We start from the raw sequence: 19,572 nt of genomic DNA, 5'->3' as shown, positions 1-19,572 counted from the left end.
TTTCTTTCTTTCTTTCTTTCTTTCTTTCTTTCTTTCTTTCTTTCTTTCTTTCTTTCTTTCTTTCTTTCTTTCTTTCTTTCTTTCCTCTTTTTCTTTCTTCCTCCTTCTTTCTCTGTCTTCCATGAGTGAGAGAGACAGAGCGTGAGAAAGAGAGGGAGGGAGAGAAAGAGTGCTAGCACCCTCTACAGGGTCTTTATGCCATGGCCGACCCCCAGCCTCAGGCAGCCTGAGATCATGGGCAAGCACATGCCCTCTGTACTCAGGGATGTCTCCGCACATGAACTGGGAACTTTCCCATGTGGGTTTGCCTCATAGGGCACAATAGTTTTGTAGTACATTGTGTGTGTGTGCGTGTGTGTGTGTGTGTGTTTGTTTTGGAGAGATTTTCGCTATAGGGCGCGTGCGCGCTCGCCAGACAGACAGAGAGAGAGAGACATTAGAGACAGAAAGCAAGAAATCACCCCCCAGGGGGGATGGTCACGCCGCAATCCCTTCTCCTCCATTCTCCTCCCTGGATCTTGGGCATGCACACACACACGCCCCGCGTGAGTTTTAAACCACCAGGTCTGGGATGCGAACCGCGGTCGACTACGTGGGAGTCCAGCGACATAGCCATTACGCTAACTGCTGGTTCCCGAGTTTTGTAGTACATTTTGAAATCAGGTAGTATGATGCCTTTGGTTTTATTTTTGCTCATGATAGTTTTTGCCATTTGGGATTTTTTTTGTGGCTCCATATGAATTTTAGGACCTTTTTATTCCTATTTTTGTGAAAAATGCCATCTATAGGGATTGCATGAAAATTGTAGATTGCTTTCAGTAGTATCAACATTATAACCAACATTTTTATTTTATTTTATTTTTCTGGCTCCTCTTTCTAAATTCCCTTTGCTGGATCCTCCCCTCTACTTAAGTGTTAGAGTTTCTCAAGGAGGTAAAGAAAAGACTCAGTCGGTCAGAAAACTCCAAATTCCTTTGTCCTGGTTGGGGTACAGCACAGAGAAAGAGTTAGAGGCTGCTCATACTCATATGTTCAGATTTGTTTGTCATACTGTTGATTAAAAGTCTTCTAAGGGGCTGGTGCTGTAGCCTAATGGTTAAAGGAGTCAATCACATGTGTCTAACTGGAGTTGGAATCCCAGCCCCAGCAGCTTGAAAAAACATGCCAGGTCCATGTGTGTGCATGTGCCAAATCCCAACAAGATGGAGAAATGGAGAAGAATGGATTGAGGTGTGACCACACTCCACTGAGGGGTACTTTCTCCCTCTGTCTTCTCTATCTCTTTGGCAAATACATGCACCCTCTGGCAATTAAACAAATAAACACACAGAGTCTTCTAAGGCTCCCTGTTGTCCTTAGGATGAAATGCAGCCTTCCTCTGGAGCCTCTTCTGCACTTGTCCTCCCTGCTAGTTCTGTTCCAGTGACTCCAATCTTCTTTCAGTTCCCCAAAGATGATGAACTCCTGAGTAAGTACATGTTGTTTCCTTTGTCTGGATATCTCTTCTCTTTCTCTCTCTGCCCAGTGTTATATCTCTTCTCTTTCTCTCTCTGCCCAGTGTTATGTCTTAAGGGGCATCTTTCCTAAGTTCACTTTTGATCTGACTTAAGGCTTTCTGTGAACCTCAAAACACTATCTTCTATTTAAAACGCTGACCACGATGGGTAATTTATGCTTATGTGTTTGATATTTTGCACAGAAGCGTCCATCTTTCCTACTGGACTATAAACTCCATGAGAAAAGAGACAGGGTTTGTGGTGCTCACTGTTCTCTCTCTAGCACCCTTAGAGGGGTGCTAGGGGAACTCTATACATATTTGTTGAATTTATGAGCAAATGAAATGCGGAAGCTCAGTTTTTCCATCTGTAAAATGGAGATGAGATGATCTTTCAATGAATAATAATTTGACCATTTCTGCAGAGCTCACAGGCTATTTGTAGAACAAATGACATGCTGTACATTTAATTCTATGAAGACATCAGAGCAGATGAATTTTGAGAGGGGAAAGTCACTAAATTCATTGATTAGGAGGTCATTGCTGAGTATGGAAAATGGCATGGAAGAGTGTGGTTGTTTAGAAAGCAAGTGATCAAGTAAAAGGAAAAGAGGGACAAGTCTCTAACAGGAGGGTAGACAGGATTAAAGTGTGTGTTCTTTAACATTTCTGAGATGAAATTAGTTTACCTATTTGTACACTAATAGAAGTTTCAAGTAGAATGGGAGAGTGTAAAAATCAAGTAGACATTATGCCAAATGGAATAAGCAGTCCCCAAAAGACTGTGTGAGTTCACTTCTATGAGGTCCTAGCAAGGTCAAATTCACAGAGATAGAAAGTAGAATGGTAGTTGCCAGGGCCTGGGGAGTGAGGGGAAGAAAGGGGAGTTGCTATTTAAAGGGCACAGAGTTTCAATTTTGCAAACTGCGAAGAGTTCTGAAGTTAGATGATAGTACTGGCTGCACAGCAATGGGGATGTGCTTAATGCCCCTGAACTGTGCACTTACAATGGTTATGGTGGTACATTTTATATTATACATGAAAAAGGTGTGAAACCTAAATTGGGATTTAATTACATTTGTGACAGCATATCATTTCCCAAAGTTGAAAATATGACTCTCCTACAAATATAGCATAAACACATGTTAATGATTAAAAAAAGACAATTGGGATGGCTTCCTAATTCCCTACGAATGGCTTCAAGGCATAAGGACAAACTCTTGTGCCTTGTGAGCACAAACTGTGGCCTATGTGACTCTGCCCTTTTGGCCATAGCCACTGTCTTAAGCATAGACACCTGGCACAATATGTGATCTTTCAGACTAGATATAAAACATCTCACTAGTGGGCTCAGAGAGGAACATGAGACTGAATAACAGAGTGTAATACAAAAGGGAGTGGGAATTTTCCCCTAGTTTTCAAAGACTAACATTTAGTTCTGTCATTGTGAGAGCTCACAGTGGCAACAAATGGATCTCTCCTCTACTAGGAAGAATAGCATGGAAGACAGCTGTTCCTGGCAAAACAATAGCCCTGGCAGGGCCTGCTGTACCTGGCAGAGCAGTGCTTAATTGTCACTTGCTGGGGCTTACTGCTCAGAGCTTCGCGAGGCTGTATCTGCTTTATCGAGTAGTAGCAGTAACATGGGCTCTGGCAGAAGAGTGACAGACAGACAGTGCTGGGCTCTTGTGGACTGCAGAGCAGTGGAGGAGAGTGTATGCTGGAGCAGCAGGATGAAGAGAATAAAATCGCCCAGGAATGCAATGGTCATCCTAGAGGAACAAATTGTTTTTGAGCACACAAGAGACTCCTAAAAAGATTGAATTGGACTTTGGAGGAAACGTGTCAATGAAATGTGGATTGTCACTTTCAGTGTGACTTCACTTGTCCTCCTAAGCCAGACAGGCTCTCTGAGAGGCCTGTTGATGTAGTACCTTGGGCAGTATTGTCTGAATATCATCCTGGGTGCTTACTCAGGGAAGGGGCTGGGCTTGACAGGCAGTTAGTGAGGCCAGCCCTTCCATTATTCCAGAGGGTGGTGCTCCCCAAGTTCAACTTCTAATAGGACTAGCAGTTCCTCCAAGCAGGGGACCAACAGTCCATGGGCCCCAAAATCTTTTGGTGCTGAACCATTGGCATTTCCAGATGACTCCTAGAAACAGTTGGCACCTCATATCGTGACTGCCGGGCACCAAAAAATACCATTTTCCCTAGTGAATAGGACAAGAAGGGAGATCCAGAGTGTGGAAGCATCCCTCTGCTGCATGCAGAGCCACTTTCTGGGCCTGGTGGCACCCCAGTCCCAGCACATATCTTTGTGGAGATATGGGGAAAAAGGGGATGTTAGGGGCTAAAATATGTCTCCTCAGATTTATATGTTGAAATCTTTTTTTTTTTTTCAAATTATCTTTCCTTTTAAATTTATTGATGAGATTCACACAGAAGTCTCAAGGGTTTTGGCTAAGGCTTGACAGTTTTAGACTATCCCCATATATACTTGTTAAGCACATATGTGTAACATATATGCGTGCTGTTTTGTCTGTTAACATATATAATATTAATGCACAAAATCTAGTTGAACTAATTATTCTGACCCTCCATGTCTTTTTTTTCACATGTAGTCTTGTAACTTAATTATCTGGGGTTGATAGTCTCCAGTTTGGAGCAAGTCCTCCTCCAGTTCCTCTTGTCTTTCTCTGCAGGTGTTGAAAGCAGGGCTGGGCTGACATGGCACTTCATTCTAACAGAAACTATCTCTTCATGATGAACACAATGCCCAGAGTTATTTCTATAGTCAACACTGTTTCACATTATTCATTGTCAATAATTAGACCTTCTCGATTTTATATTTCATGTATATTTAATATGATTCTCTGGGAAAGAGGTATTAAACATTTGAGAGGAGCCAGAAGGTGGCATGGTGGTTAAGGAGCTAGAATCCCATGTAGCTGACCATAGTTATGTTGAAGTCTTAACCCTCAGTTCCTCAGAATGTGGCTGTATTTGAAAAGAGGATCTTGGGACCAGCAGTTAGCATAATGGCTATGTCGCTGAACTCCCATGTAGTCAACTGTGGTTCAAGTCCCGGACCTGGTGGTTTAAACTCACGCCAGGTGCAGGTGCACATGTGCCCAAGATCCTGAGAGGAGAATGGAGGAGAAGTGATTGTGGCATGGCCATCCCCCCTGGGGGGGATTTCTTGCTTTCTGTCTCTCTGTCTCTCTGGCAAGCGCATGTGCCCTATAGCAAAAACCTCTAAAAAAAAAAAAAAAGAGGATCTTTAAAGAGGTGATTAAGGTAAAATGAGGTCATTAAGGTAGACTCCAATCCAATACAACTGGAGTCCTTGTAAGAAGAAGAGCTCAGGACACAGTCACATATACAGAAAGAAAACCATGTGAGGATGCAGAGTGAAGTTGACCGTCTACAAGCCAAGGAAAGAAGAGTTGGGAGAAACCAACCCTGCTGACACCTTGACCTTGGATTTCCCAGCCCATCAAACTGATACAATTCCTTGGTCGAAGCAGCTCAGTCTGATATTTTGTTATGGCGGCTCCAGCAAACCAATACCCAGGAGAACTTGTATTTTCTCTTCTCGTGGTTCTCCTTAGCTGTTTGAGTTTCCTTTCTTCACAAAGCCTATTGCCGGTACTCAGCCTTGAGCATCCCTTAGAGGGCTTGTTAAAATACAGACTTCAGGGCCCCAGCCTAGAGTTTCTGATTCAGCAGGTCTGGGTAGAGCCAGAGAGTTTTCATTTCTAACAAACTCCTTTGGAATGCTGATGCTGCTAGTCTAGAAATTGTTCATGTGATGTTGTGGGATTGGTTCTGAGACTAGGAGCACAAAGAGATGTCACTTACCTGGCAAATTACCAATGACTACCAAGGAATGTACCTGGCATGATGACTATGCTGGGAGAACACAACAGCAGCAAGCAGCCCCAAGCACCAACTTGACTGGTGGTGTTATGAGCAGAAACTGCCAGCAGCTGCCTTGCTTTTTACCCTCTAAGAGATAAGCAGGTCAGGGATGAGGTGGAGGTGGTGGACACACCAAATGGTAACCTCCAGTGAGTTAAAACTTGGTATAATACCTCCCCCTAGAGTGTGGGCAATACCGGAGACTTGCTTCTACATGACAGAATAAGAAAAGGTGATGGGGTGTCACTCTTGTGACCATGTTACATTATTTAGATTCCTTCTTAGCAGACTGGAGAGACCCACTGCCCTTGAGGAAGCAGATAGCCATGCTGTGAGCTGCCTCACCCTTTAGAACTTAGGAGAAGCCTACAGTTAAGGGTCATCAAAAAGCCAGGGCCCTCAGTCATCCATAAGAAGAAAATTAATCATACCAGCAATGGTGGAACTTTGAAAGAGGATCCTAAGCAGTTTGTGAGAATGTTGTTTGACCAATACATACAAAGCAGCTTGTGAAACCTCCAGCAGAGGACTCAACTAAGTTCTACCCAGACCCCCAACCCATGGAAACTGAGAAAATAGATGTGTGTTGTTTACAGCAGCTAAATTCATGCTAATTTGTTACAGAGCAAAATAAAACTAACATGGGCAAAGAGTGGGAGGAGGATAGAAGATAAATATAGCCAGTTGCTGTCCAACAGATAGGCTGGCAACTTTTCTGTAGGTAATTGCTTTGTTTCTAGGCCTGAGGCAAGCAGTTACTTCCGAGAAGGTCCCAGACAGGCAGAAGCTTGAGAACATCAGGCTGGGCCCAAAGTGGAGGCTAACGTAAACACCTTTTTGCACAGAATTAATTGGCAACTTTGAACATTCTAACTTTAGCAGCACCACCTTAGCATCTCACCACACTTGACATTCAGTGACTCAGGAACCCAGGAGCCAGTTTGCATGCTTGCAATAGGGACAACATTTGAAATATGTCATGGGCTAAAAACTACTGGATTAAAGGAAAGGAACTATTAACTCTGGGACGCAAATGTAGTTACCCACATGCTTGGGTTGCAGTTCTTCCTGCTACTAGGAATAGACTCCCAGCTGGAGCCCTGTGCCCATGCTGATATGGAATGTATTGGGTCACAAAGGCATGTCCTCCCACAAAGTCGAGTACCGAGAGTGAGGACTCATCATTTGAATCTGTAGACCTAAGGAATAGTATGTCATAGGAAAGGCCTATAATGAATGGACTGTGACGAGGGACAGGTAGACAAGCTAAGTACACATCAACAACAGCAAGTCCTTTACTATTAAAAATGTCATTTCCATGCACATATCTACCACTGCAGAGGTGGACCTGAAGGCTTTTCCTAACCTCTTGAAGAATCCTAACGAAGAGAAATCCTAACAAGAGAAATGGATTGTCTCCCAGTTCTGGAGGCTGGAAGTTCAAGGTCAAGGTGCTGGCAGGGCCAATTCCTCCTGAGGCCTCTCACATGGTCTTGCAGATGGCTATCTTCTCCCTGTATCCTCACGTAGTCTTCCCTCTGTGTATCTGTGTCCTCATCTCCTCTTATAAGGACACAAGTCACACTGGATTAGGGCCCATACTAATAACTTCATTTTATATTACTCACCTCTTTAAAAGACCCTTTACTGGGAACCAGCAGTTAGCGTAATGGCTATGTTGCTGGACTCCTACGTAGTCGACCACAGTTCGCGTCCCGGACCCCGTGGCTTAAAACTCACGCCGGACGCGTGTGCGTGCATGCCCAAGATCCCTAGAGGAGAATGGAGGAGAAGGGATTGCGGCGTGACCATCCCCTCCCCGGGGCGATTTCTCACTTTCTGTCTCTATGTCTCTCTCTGTCTGTCTGGTGAGCACACGCACCCTATAGCGAAAAAACCTTTCAAAAAAAAAAAGTTTAAAAAAGACCCTTTACTCAAATACAGCCACATTCTGAGGTACTAGGGGTGAGGACTTCAATATATAATTTTTTTTGGGGGGGGGTAGTTACACCACTCAGCCCGTAACAACTTATAAATAGACATTTTAGACACAGTATTTAGTTCAGAGACTGTGCTTATCTTAAGGGCAATGGCGATTGACAGACACCATGTAGAACACAAAAATATTACAAGTTCTGTTAGGTCAACAAAGATGTAACCACAGGAAGCTGGCTGTATCAAATGTGGGACTCAACATCACTCTCCCCATTGGAAGAACAGTATTTAGGCTCGCTCTCACGTCCTCACAGAGGTAGCTGCTTGCCAATTAACATCAACTGCTATAGGTAGAAATATGTTTTCCCCAAATTCCCACGTTGACATCTTAACCTCCAGTAACTCAAAGTGTGATCTTATTTGGAAATTGTGTTACTGCAGAGGTAACAGGTTCAGTTAGAATGGGATTACAATGGCAGAGTGTGAGGCCCTAACCTGATAGATGGGCATCCTTATAAGAAAGGGAAAGTTGGACACAGAGACATACAGGAGAACATGACACGAAGATAAAGGCAGAGAGGGAAGAGGCAGTGCTTGGCTAGTGCAGGGTGTCCCTAAGTCTGGCTGGTGAGTGGCGATGGCAGAATTTCTTTTCTTTTTTATTTTTTAATTTCACTTATTATTATCATAATCTTGTTTATATTACATTGAATCACATGTATCTTCACAGTGTATTACATTTATTTTCCCAAAAGGAATACCATGCATATCAGTCAAGACAAATACATTACTATCCACATCATCATCATTATCAAATAGCTTTTCATCATGTTTTTCCAGATTATTATTATTATTTTTATTCTCATTATTTTTTAAACATTCAATTACTATAATTGTAAAAGGAATTTACCCAACATGAAATACTTCTCAGATCAGTCCAGTTGAGAATACTATACATGTTATCATCAACAGGTAATAAACCATTTCTATCCCACTAATGTCATGGCTCTCTATTTTCTTGCTATCCTTCTCTGTATTCTTTCCTTCTCCATTGCAGGATTTCCATAGTATATCTAGCTTGAGTTCACATCTCGGCCTCTTATCCAGCTTCAACAGTCTCAGCTCCACCAGCTGGAGGATTAATGGGACTTGCATGAATTCCAAACTGAACTGAAAAATAGACTGAAGTGTTAATATCCTTCTCTCTTGGTTGTTGACAGTTTTTCAGAAACTTGAGTGTTGTTAGAAGACTGAGAAGCTCAGGAAGATGAATTGCTGGCCTTGGCGAGTATTTATGATAGAAATTAATTTTAAAAAGCAGATTCTGTCTAAGGGGGAGAAACCAGGATCTATTTGGATTTGCCACAAAACTTCAAGATATTTGTGAGCGACAATTCAAATGAGTGTCTCCAGAACAGTGACTTTGAATACATTATTTGCTTTCTGCCTCCATTTGTGCTGAACTTTGAACTGCCACCTGATTATTCATCCTCCTCCTCATCTTCATTCACATTTAGTGGCAAATGGCTGTCACCAACTCAGCTATCTGCACTTAGACAACCTATGGGAAGAACATCGTGGCAGTGTGGTCCTGTTTGCCTGGATGCAGTTTCTTAAGGAAGAGATCCTAACATACCTGAATATCATGTCTACTTTTGAACTCAAGATGGGTTCTCAGAAAAAAAAGTGCAGAGAACAGCTCAAACCTCTGCCAACACAGAGCTTGATTTTGGGGAGCTGCTGGATCTGATGTAGGCCACGAGGAAGTTGTGGACAAGAGAGCTGTGCAGGATGTGGAGTCATTATCAAATCTGATCCAGGAAATCTTGGACTTCGATCAAGCTTGGCAGATAAAGTGCTTTAATAGTAAATTGTTCCTGTGCAATATCTGTTTCTCTGAGAAGCTGGTTAGTGAATGTGTGTACTTTTTGGAGTGCAGGCTTGTGTACTGTAAAGCCTGCCGGAAGGACTACTTTGAAATCCAGATCAGAGATGGCCGGGTTCAATGCCTCAACTGCCCAGAACCAAAGAGCCCTTCTGTGGCCACACCTGGACAGGCCAAAGAGCTGGTGGAAGCCGAGTTGTTTGCCCATGATGACAGCCTCCTTCTGCAGTCCACTTTGGCAGATGTGGTGTGCTGCCCCTGCCCATGCTACCAGCTGCCTGTGATGCAGGGGCCTGGCTGCACCATGGGCATTTGTCCCAGCTGCAATTTTGCCTTCTGTACTTTGTGCAGATTGACCTGCCATGGGGTCTTTCCATGTAAGGTGACTGCAGAGAAATTAATAGACTTACAAAATGAGTACCTGCAAGCAGATGAGACCAATCAAAGGTTTTTGGAGCAGAGGTATGGTAAAAGGGTAATTCAGAGGGCACTGGAAGAGATAGAAAGCAAGGAGTGGCTAGAAAAGAACTCAGAGAGCTGCCTGTATTTTGGAACTCCTATAGAGAAATTAGATGGATGTAACAAAATGACATGTACCGGCTGTATGCAGTGTTCCTGTTGGATTTGCATGGGTTCTCTCTCTAGAGAAAACTCTTACAAGTATTTCACTGATCTTGCTTCTCCATGTTTTAACCAGTTGTTCCATGCTTGGATGTTAATGGAGATATTTGGGAAGATGAGATTGAAGACTAGTTAACTCCTTTTGCTCGAGATATGGAAGTGGCATGTTTGCCCTAATCTTTTGTCAAGTACACAAAATAATCTTGCAGGATATATAGGATACCATTCATTCAGTCTTCCTGTCTAGAAGATATGGAAGAAAGACGTTTATATTTTTATTTGAAACTACTGATTTATACATTTTTCCAATGTAATATAAATTGAGAAAAATATAAGCCAAAGGTTCAGAAAAATGAAAACTATAGAATATTAGCTCTGAATAGTCAAACATTAAATATTTATTTTCTTCCCCCAAGCTTTAGGAAAAGAGAAGCATCAACATTTAAACTTTAGACTATCATCTCTGGGAAGCATCCCTCTAAGACATTCTGTTGGAGCCTCCTCAGTTCTACTCCTTACAACTGGAGTAGATAGAAGCCTTATTAACTTTGTACCAAAAGCCTGATCTCATTTACTGCACATTACTCCCATTCCTTCCAACCTAAATTTCTGCCAAGTCAGTTCTTTTTGGAGGGAGTCTTTTACTCTGTAACTGACTGGATGGTCCAGTGTTGTTTGAATCTACTGCTTTTCAGAATAGAAATTTATAATAATTTAAAAAATATTTTTTGATACCACAAATACTGTGGGTCACTTGACATTTATTAGTGGTGTATATAATCCACTGATTGTGAGGCAGGTCTAGAATTATACTGGCTCAGAAGAATTGCAGCCCATTTCAACTTTGCTGAACAGTGGAGCCCAGATTCAAAACTGCTTGTCCTGTTCTTGATACCTTTTGTCCCACACACTCTCCCTTTACCCTCAGCCAACTTACTGTTAGTACAGACAATCTCAATTCCAGCAGTATGTGTGTTTATTTCCTCTGCTGGGATAGGAGAAAGCCTAACATATTCCTGAGATGAACAAGTGGAATGTTCTTTAATTTTCTGCTTTTGACCCTGTCCATGCCACTGTAGTTCTAGTCCTAACTCTCTCAATTCTTTTTAAAGGTCTTCTACAATGAGCTGTGGGGATTTGGCCTCCTACCCTTTTTTGAAGCAGCAGTGATTGGGGTGATAATTTTGACTTGATACTTAGATTCCTGTTTCTGAGTTTTGCTGGCTTTTTGAAAAATTGTCTTTCCTTAAGATTTGGTGAGAAGCTTGGTAGCAAAATAATATTTTTTTTGAAAAAGAGGACCAAAAAACATGACAGCACCTTGTGAACATGTTCTTATATCCTATCTTATGATTGAAAATTGAGGAATTAACTTTGAACTGTTTAGGTGTGGGTGCCCAAAGGGTCAGCAAGGACTCTTTTTCTGGATTGTCAATGAGGATGCTTAACTTAAAAATAAAAATAATTAAAAAAAAAGATAAAGGCAGAGATTGAGGTGATGCATCTACCAGCCAAAGAGAGAGGCCTAGGAACAGTTTCACTCTTTATGGCTCCCAGAAGGAATCGATGTTACTGACACCGTGATCAAAGACTTCTGGCCTCTAGAACTATGAGAGCATACATTTCTTTTGTTTAACTCACAGTCTTCTTCTTTTTTAAAATAATTATTCAATGTTATTTATTGTTATGATTATTATATTATTATTTTAATTTGCTATAGGGCACATGCTCTCGGCACATGCTTTCACCAGAGAGAGAGAGACAAAAACAGAGAGAGAGAGAAAGAGAGAGGGAAAGTGGGAAAAAGTCACCAGGTCCAGGACTTGAACTGTGGTTGACCATGTGGGTGTCTAGCACATTTACCACTATACCACCTGCTGGTCCCTGTAGTCCTTTTCTTCTTTTCTTTTCTTGTGGCAGTTCTAGTAAATTAATAAACCACCAAACAGGATAAGATTCCATCCAATCCTGACAAGCTCAATTTGAGCACTTGTCAGGGAACTATTAGATTCTGTATTAGCCAAAGCAATTAATACTAGCCATTGCATAAACAACCCTCAATTTCAGCAGCTTAACACAACACGTTTTTTGTACATAATATAGTCTGATGAGAGTTCAGTAGCTCTCTTGGGTAGTTGTTTTCTAAGTCATAACTCATTGCTCCACGCTCCACTGTTACTAGGGCCTTTGAGAGTCCTTTACTGGATCCCCTTTGGCTGACCAGTTGGTAAGCAGAGACAAAGTATGGAGGCTATTAACTGTTTTGTGATTGTCAGATCCTGGGAAATGGAGATGAGTATTCCCAGAGCAAGATATACTCATATCCTTGCTGTCTCCGTCTAACAAATAAGCATGGCTACTACATGCCTTTAAGAACATCTAGGAGTGAACATTTGGTATACAGAACCTGCTCACTAACACCTGGTTCTTCTCTCCTTTTTGGGTACACAGCTTAGTTGCATTTCCCAATCTTCCTGCAGTTAGATAGGCTGTACAAATGTTGTGCGGATGGAGGAAACTCCAGGTCTGTTTGAAGTTTCAACTCTGCAGGAACCTGAATTCTTTTAAAAAAATTATTTTATACATTCAATCACTATAGCTTGCAAAATGAATTCACCCAACATGAACACAACCCCATACCAGTCCAGTCAAAGATATCATACACGTTATCATCAACAGACAATTGTCCATTTGTGTATCCCTCAAATGTCTTGCCTCTCTATTTTTCTCCTTGATTCCTTTCCTTTAACTCTCCCCTATTTCCCAGCCTCTTCCCACACTGTCTCCAGTGTAGTGTCTGTAACCATTTACCATGCTTCTATATCCTCTAATCTTTCCATTTCTGCCATAGAGTATGAACAATCAATATATATTAAGTGGAGACATACAATGTCTCTCTTTCATAGCCTGACTCCCAGCTCATCTACTTGCTTGCAGTTGTGTGACCTTAGACAAGGTCTGTTTGCAATTTTCTTTTCCCTTGTGTCCAGTGGGAGAGTTGGACCAGAAGACTCTCTTGGGAGGGAATGGATTATTGGTCTAAACAGAGGTGAGAACCAAGAAACCATTAAGTCATTTGTGTGAATTGAATGAGAGAGAATGATAAGGATGAGAGCTGACACTTGGTAGAGTGTCAGGAGGAAGGATTGTGGGGAAATTTCATCATAGATACCACCCACCATATATGCAGCAAGCCTTACCATTCTCTCATTTCATACTATAAAGAGAAAACTCGAAAAATGTGTATCTCCTATAACTTCCTACCCCATTACCTATTTCTACCACACTTTCTTGCTTTCCAACTGTTTTTCATTTTCTATATGTAACATGTGTTCCTGGTTGGGATATTATTTTTAATTTTTTTAAAAATTTACATTTAATCATTATATATCTTTACAGTGTACAATATGGTTTTTCAAAGCATATATGCATTACATGCCAGTCAAGTCAAAGATAATACCATATACATCACCCTCAACAGATAAGTTTTCATTCTTGTGTCTGTTAATTTTTTTTTCCTGAGTTTTCCCCTCCCACCCTTCACTATTCACCCCTTCTGACAGTCTTTGGTATCTACACTTGCTGTTTCTGCTGTTATGTCTTCCAGTCTTTCAGTTTATGCCATAAAGTATAGACATTCATTATTGTGGGGACATTTAACATTTGTCTTTCATAGTCTGGCTTGCTTCACTTACTATTAAATCTTCTATTTTCCTCCAGTTTGTATCAAATGACAGGGTCTCACTTTTTTATATTTTTATTTTTTATGGCTGAGTAGTATTACATCATGTATATGTACCACATGTTTTTTCAATCCAGAGGTTCATTTTTGGGCATTTAGATTGATTTCATGTCTTGGTAACTGTGAATAATGCTGCTACTGGGACCAGTAGTGGCATAATAGCTATGTTGCTGGACTCCCATGTAGTTGACTGTGGTTTGAGTGCTGGACCTGGTGGCTTAAACTCATGCTGGGTGCATGTGCATGCAAAACTCACACCAGGCGCATGTGCGTGCGCACCCAAGATCCCGAGAGGAGAATGGAGGAGAAGGGATTGCAGCATGGTCATCCCCCCCTGGGGATTGATTTCTCGCTTTTTGTCTCTCTGTGTCTGTCTTTCTGGTGAGTGCATACACCGTATAGCAAAAACCTCTCAAAAAAAAAATGCTGCAATAAATGTGTGAGTGTCTTTCCAACTGTTTTTCTATTTTTTTTGGTAAATACTCAGGTATTACTGGGTAGTATGGTAATTCTTTTTGTAAGTTTTTGAGAAACTTCCATATTGTTTTCTATAGTGGCTGTACTAATTTACATTCCAACCAACAGTGTAGGAGGATTTCCTTGTCACCACAACCTTGCCAGCACTCGTCCTTTATTTTTTTTAAATCATAGCCATTCCGACTGGGGTTAAGTGGCATTTCATTGTGGTTTCAGTTTGCATTTCCCTTATGATAAGAGACGTTGAACATTTTTTCATATGCTGTTTGGCCATTTGTATATCTTCCTTGGAAAGTTTTCTGGGATTTTTGTTTTGTTTGGTTTGGTTTTTACACCACCACCAGGAAGGTTTTATTCCAGGGATGCAAAGATGGTTCAACATACACAAAACCATATATGTAATACACCATATTAACAGAAAGAAGGATAAAAGCCATATGATCATATCAATAAATGAAGAAAAAAGCACTTGATAAAATACAATATCCCTTCATGATTATGACTCTCAGTAAAAGCACTGGCCCATTTCTTTTTTTGGGGGGGAGGTTTATGCGATAGGGCGCGTGTGCTTGCCAGACAGACAGAGAGAGACAGAGAGACAGAAAGCGAGAAATCACCTCCCATGGGGGATGGCCGCGCTGCAATCCCTTCTCCTCCATTCTCCTCTCAGGATCTTGGGCATACACACACATGCGCCTGGCGTGAGTTTCATGCCACCGGGTCCGGGACGTGAACCATGGTCGACTACATGGGAGTCCAGCGACATAGCCATTACGCTAACTGCTGGTCCCAAGCACTGGCCCATTTTTTAATCAGACTTTTTTTGTTGTTGTTGTTACTGGTAAGCTGCTTGAGTTTCCTATATATTCTTGTTATCAATCCCTATCTGAAGCATAGTTTGCAAATATTTTCTCTCATTTTGAGGAGTTTCTCTGAGGGTTATCTCTGCACTCTGTTTTTTCCTTTGCTGTGCAGAAGCTTTTTGGCTTGATGTAGTCCCACTTGTTATTTTTGAGATTATGGCTTGTGCCTTAGTAGTTTTATTTAAGAAATCTTTGCTTACTCCAATGTCTTCAAGAGTTTCCCCTGTGTTTTTTTTATTTATTTATTTTTTGGAGAGGTTTTTCCTATAGGGCACGTACGCTTGCCAGAAAGACAGAGAGAGAGAGAGAGAGAGACTGAGAAATCATCTCCCAGGGGGGATAACTACACCACAAAATCCCTTCTCCTCCATTCTCCTCTTGGGATCTTGGGCACGCACGCACACGCACCCGGCATGAGTTTAAGCCACCGGGTCCAGAACTCGAACCACAAGTGACTATATGGGAGTCCAGTGACGTAACCATTACGCATCTGCTGGTCCTTCCCCTGTGTTTTCTACCAGTAGTTTTATACTTTGAGAGTTTACATTTAGGACTTTGATCCACTTTGAGTTGATTTCTTTAAAGCTGAAGCCAGTTGCTTTCTACCAAATTGGACAAAGGGGTGAGTACAAATCTTAGGTTGAGCTCTCTTCCTGAACCTACATTAGGCTTTGTCTCTCTGTTTCTGTTTCCATCTGCCTCTTTCTGTCTCTAACTCTCTGTCTCTTTCTCTTTGTTTTCCTTTTTCTCTAGTATATCTTTCTCTTCTGCTGGGAATGCAGAAGTCTCCATGGTGGCTTAAACTCAACCTCTAATGTCAGTGGAGGGGACCAGTATTTTGAACAAGGTTACAACATTTGCTTGATATTTATTTTCCAGAAATTACAGGTAAAAGCAAGAAAGACAATAATAACTTCCTCAGACTCTTGGAATCTATTGTCATCTTTCTCTTGCTTATCTTTTACAAAGGCTCAACATCCCTGTAGTGTTGCAATCAATGAATAAAATGTCAGCTATCAAATATTGCTGGAGAAAGGAATGTATAATGAAATTTTAAATTTAATTGTCTTAATCATCATTCATTATCAGTAGTACTCAAAATCACAAAGGTTGATGAAAGTGACTTGTGGGCATCGCTGTCTATGCATTCCTCAGGCACTCCTTTTGAGCCCCCCTCTTTCATGGTGTGGATACTGGAGGACAAATGATGCAGATGTTCATCTGCAAGCTTAGGTCAGATGATCAAGTAGAATCCAGCAACACAGGCAGGAATTAGCTCTGAAGCAAAATGACCTGAACTCCTTCTCCATGCCTAAGCAAATGGTTGATGTATATATTGGTACTAAGTAGTGGAGCAGGTGCTAGAGGTCAAATGTGCTGATTTCCAGTCACATCTCTTTTCAGAGATCCAAGTTAAGTTCTCCCATTTGGAGCTCTATTTATTTTCCCGAGCATTTTTTTTAAATAGATTTTTGCTATAGGGCACATGTGCTTGCCAGAGAGAAGAAAGACAGAAAGCAAGAAATCACCCCCTGGGGTGGGGGATGGCCACACCACAGTCCTGTTTCCTCCATTCTCCTCTTGGAATTTTGGGCATGCATGCACACATGCCTAGTGTGAGTTTCAAGCTGCTGGGTCCAGGACTAGAAGTGGTCAAACATGTCGGGGAGTCCAGCAATGTAACCATTACGCCATCTGCTCATCCCACTTTTTGACTTGTTTTTATGTTTTATCTATAAGAGTCTTCCAGACCCTTAATATGATACCCTTCAGTTAGGAGCACAAAGTTGTTCTCAGAGTAACAGCTGTGCAAGGAAAAGAGAGGAAGTAGAACTAGGGATAAGGAGCAGATTACAATATAGACCTGACCAAAGGCTCTGCCACCCCAAGAAGGAGATGAGAGCAAAGAAGGTACTTTAGAGAATTTTTATATGAGGTTCTGCTAAGTCTCTCTGGATGGAAACAATTCGGGCTTTGTACTACTTTGCTCAGCCATTGGTTGGGTATATCCTGTGAGGACAGTGACTGGCTCAAATGCTGAGATGAGCGCTGAAGGACTCACAGCTGTAGAATGTCAACTTGCAGCTGAACAAAAGATTTCTTCTAGAACAGGGTTCTGAGTGGCACACTTAATGCTTAGTCTCACTTTTATAAGAAAATAAGGGAATTTTTTTCCTTTTCATTTTTAAGGGTTGAACTTAAGCTTCTGTAAGAAAGGTTAAATAAAAGTTCTGAAAAATTCTTGCTACTAAAAAATACTAAGAAATGTTATATAAAAGAAAATGAGCCATTTAGATGAGTTCAGGAGAAAATAACAAACTATTACCAAGTGTCCTTAGTGGAGGTGAGCATGTATTGTCTCTCCTCAAAGACCCCTTCATGTCTGGCACTGAATACCCTTCCTGCCCCACTGCCAGCACCACAGAGGTCACTCCCACGCTAGAGATCAACCCCAGTATGGTTAACTAAATGTAATGAAAAGTTCTTGCAACTAAAAAATAGTCAGAGGAGCCAGAAGGTGGCCTGGTGGTTAACGCGCTGGATATTCCCACATGGCTGACTACGGTTCGAGTCCTGGACCTGGTGGCTTGCTTTCTCGCCTTCCCTTTGTCTCTTGTTTCTTTCTCATTTTGGAAATGTTAATAACATTTTGAATTTTGTAAGTAGTAGAAAACTTTGGATCCTGATTTTGCTAAACGCCAGTGTATTTTGGAAGATCATTTAATAAAGTTCTCAAACCAGAAAAAAAAAATACCCTTCCTGCCCCACTGCCAGCACCACAGAGGTCACTCCCACGCTAGAGACCAGTCCCAGTATAGTTAACTAAATGTTCTGAAACATTCTTGAAACTAAAAAATAGTCAGAGGGGCCAGAAGGTGGCATGGTGGTTAATGCACTGGACATTCCCACATGGCTGACCACGGTTCAAGTCCTGGACCTGGTGGCTTGCTTTCTCGCCTTCTCTCTCTCTCTCTCTCTGTGTGTGTGTCTCCTTCTGGTCAAATTAAAATAAATGAATGAATAAAATTAAAATAAATAATTCTTTTAAAAATCTTTAAAAAAACACTCAGAAATGTTCTGTGAAAGAAAATAATCCATTTAGATGAGGTCAGGAGAAAATAACAAACTAGTACCTAGTGTCTTTACTGGAAGTGAGCATGTATTATCTGTCCTCAAAGACCCCTTCATGTCCGGGACTGAATACGCTGCCCGCCCCACTGCCAGCACCACAGAGGTCACTCCCACGCTAGAGATCAGCCCCAGTATGGTTAACTAAATGTTCTGAAAAGTTCTTGCAACTAGAAATTACTCAAAGGGGCCGGCAGGTGGCCTGGTGGTAAAGGTGCTGGACATTCCCACGTGGTTGACCATGGTTTGAGTCCGGGACCTGGTGACTTGTTTCTTGCCTTCCCTTTCTCTCTCTCTCTCTCTCTCTCTTTCCTCCTTCTCTCTCTCTCTTTTTAGACAGATTTTTGCTGTAGGGCACATCTGCTCACCAGAGAGACAGTGACAAGGAGACAGAAAGCGAGAAATCACACCCCAGGGGAGATGGCCATGCCACAGTCCCTTCTCCTCCAGTCTCCTCTTGGGATTTTGGGCACGCACACATGCACCTTGCATGAGTTTTAAGCTGCCAGGTCTGGCACTTGAACCATGGTCAACTACATGGGAGTCCAGCAACATAATCTTACACCATCTGCTGGTCTCAATCCTTTTATTTTTTTTTTTGATTGCCAGGGGGTGGGGAGAGAAAGAGAGAACTCTCTAGCAGGACATGGTCATACCACAATCCTTTTTCCATTTCTCCATCTTGTTGGGTCTTTGGTCATGTAACCCATGTGTTTTTCAAGCCTCCAGAGCTGAACTCAACATGTGGTTGAACGTGTGAGATCCAGTTCCCTTAACCTATTAGGCCACAGGGCCAGCCCTGTAAAGGATAATCTTATACACAGTGTATCTGTGATATAAATTCCTACAATCAAGATTACTGAGATATGTTCGTTAGTTTACCCCTTTCTGCCTGTGGATGTCACTGGGGAAGTATCGTTGCAATCTTCCCACTGCCATCGTGTCTAAGTAGGAGTTTCCTAAAGAGCTGGAGCAACTGCTGAAACTTTATCAAAGGGTCGAGATTTGACACAACTGATGAGAGCCTGAGGAGCCATTCTGAGTAGTGGGGAATGCTCACGCGGTAATGCGAGATCCAAACACCAAACGCTCCAGGGGCTTTGGGTGTGTCTCTTATGCCACTGTGGAGCAGGTGGCTGGAAGAGTTGTGGAACCAAAGAGGGCTGTCTCAAGAAAAGATTCTCAAAGACCAAGTGCCCACTTAACTGTGAAAGAGATCTTTGTTGATTGCATTAAAGAAGACACTGAAGAACATCACCTAAGAGATGATTTTGAACAGTATGAGAAAATGGAAGTGTTGGGAACCAGCAGTTAGCGTAATGGCTATGTTGCTGGACTCCCACGTAGTCGACCACGGTTCGCGTCCCGGACCCGGTGGCATAAAACTCACGCTGGGCGCGTGTGCGTGCGTGCTCAAGATCCCGAGAGGAGAATGGAGGAGAAGGGATTGCGGCGTGACCATCCCCCCTGGGGGGTGATTTCTCGCTTTCTGTCTCTCTGTCTG

General features: G+C 42.0%; 1 pseudogene; it reads left to right on the top strand.

Moving 5' to 3' along the window:
* LOC102469311 (E3 ubiquitin-protein ligase RNF14-like) overlaps nucleotides 1-9,989 on the top strand; it is a 64,727-nt pseudogene extending 54,738 nt beyond the window's left edge.
* The last annotated feature ends 9,583 nt before the right edge of the window (nucleotides 9,990-19,572 follow it).

The sequence above is a fragment of the Tupaia chinensis genome, unplaced genomic scaffold (genome assembly GCF_000334495.1).
Source record: "Tupaia chinensis unplaced genomic scaffold, TupChi_1.0 Scaffold145456_1, whole genome shotgun sequence".
Lineage (NCBI taxonomy): Eukaryota > Metazoa > Chordata > Mammalia > Scandentia > Tupaiidae > Tupaia > Tupaia belangeri.
The sequence above is the reverse complement of the archived record's forward strand: the minus strand, read 5'-3'. Positions and strand labels throughout refer to the sequence as shown.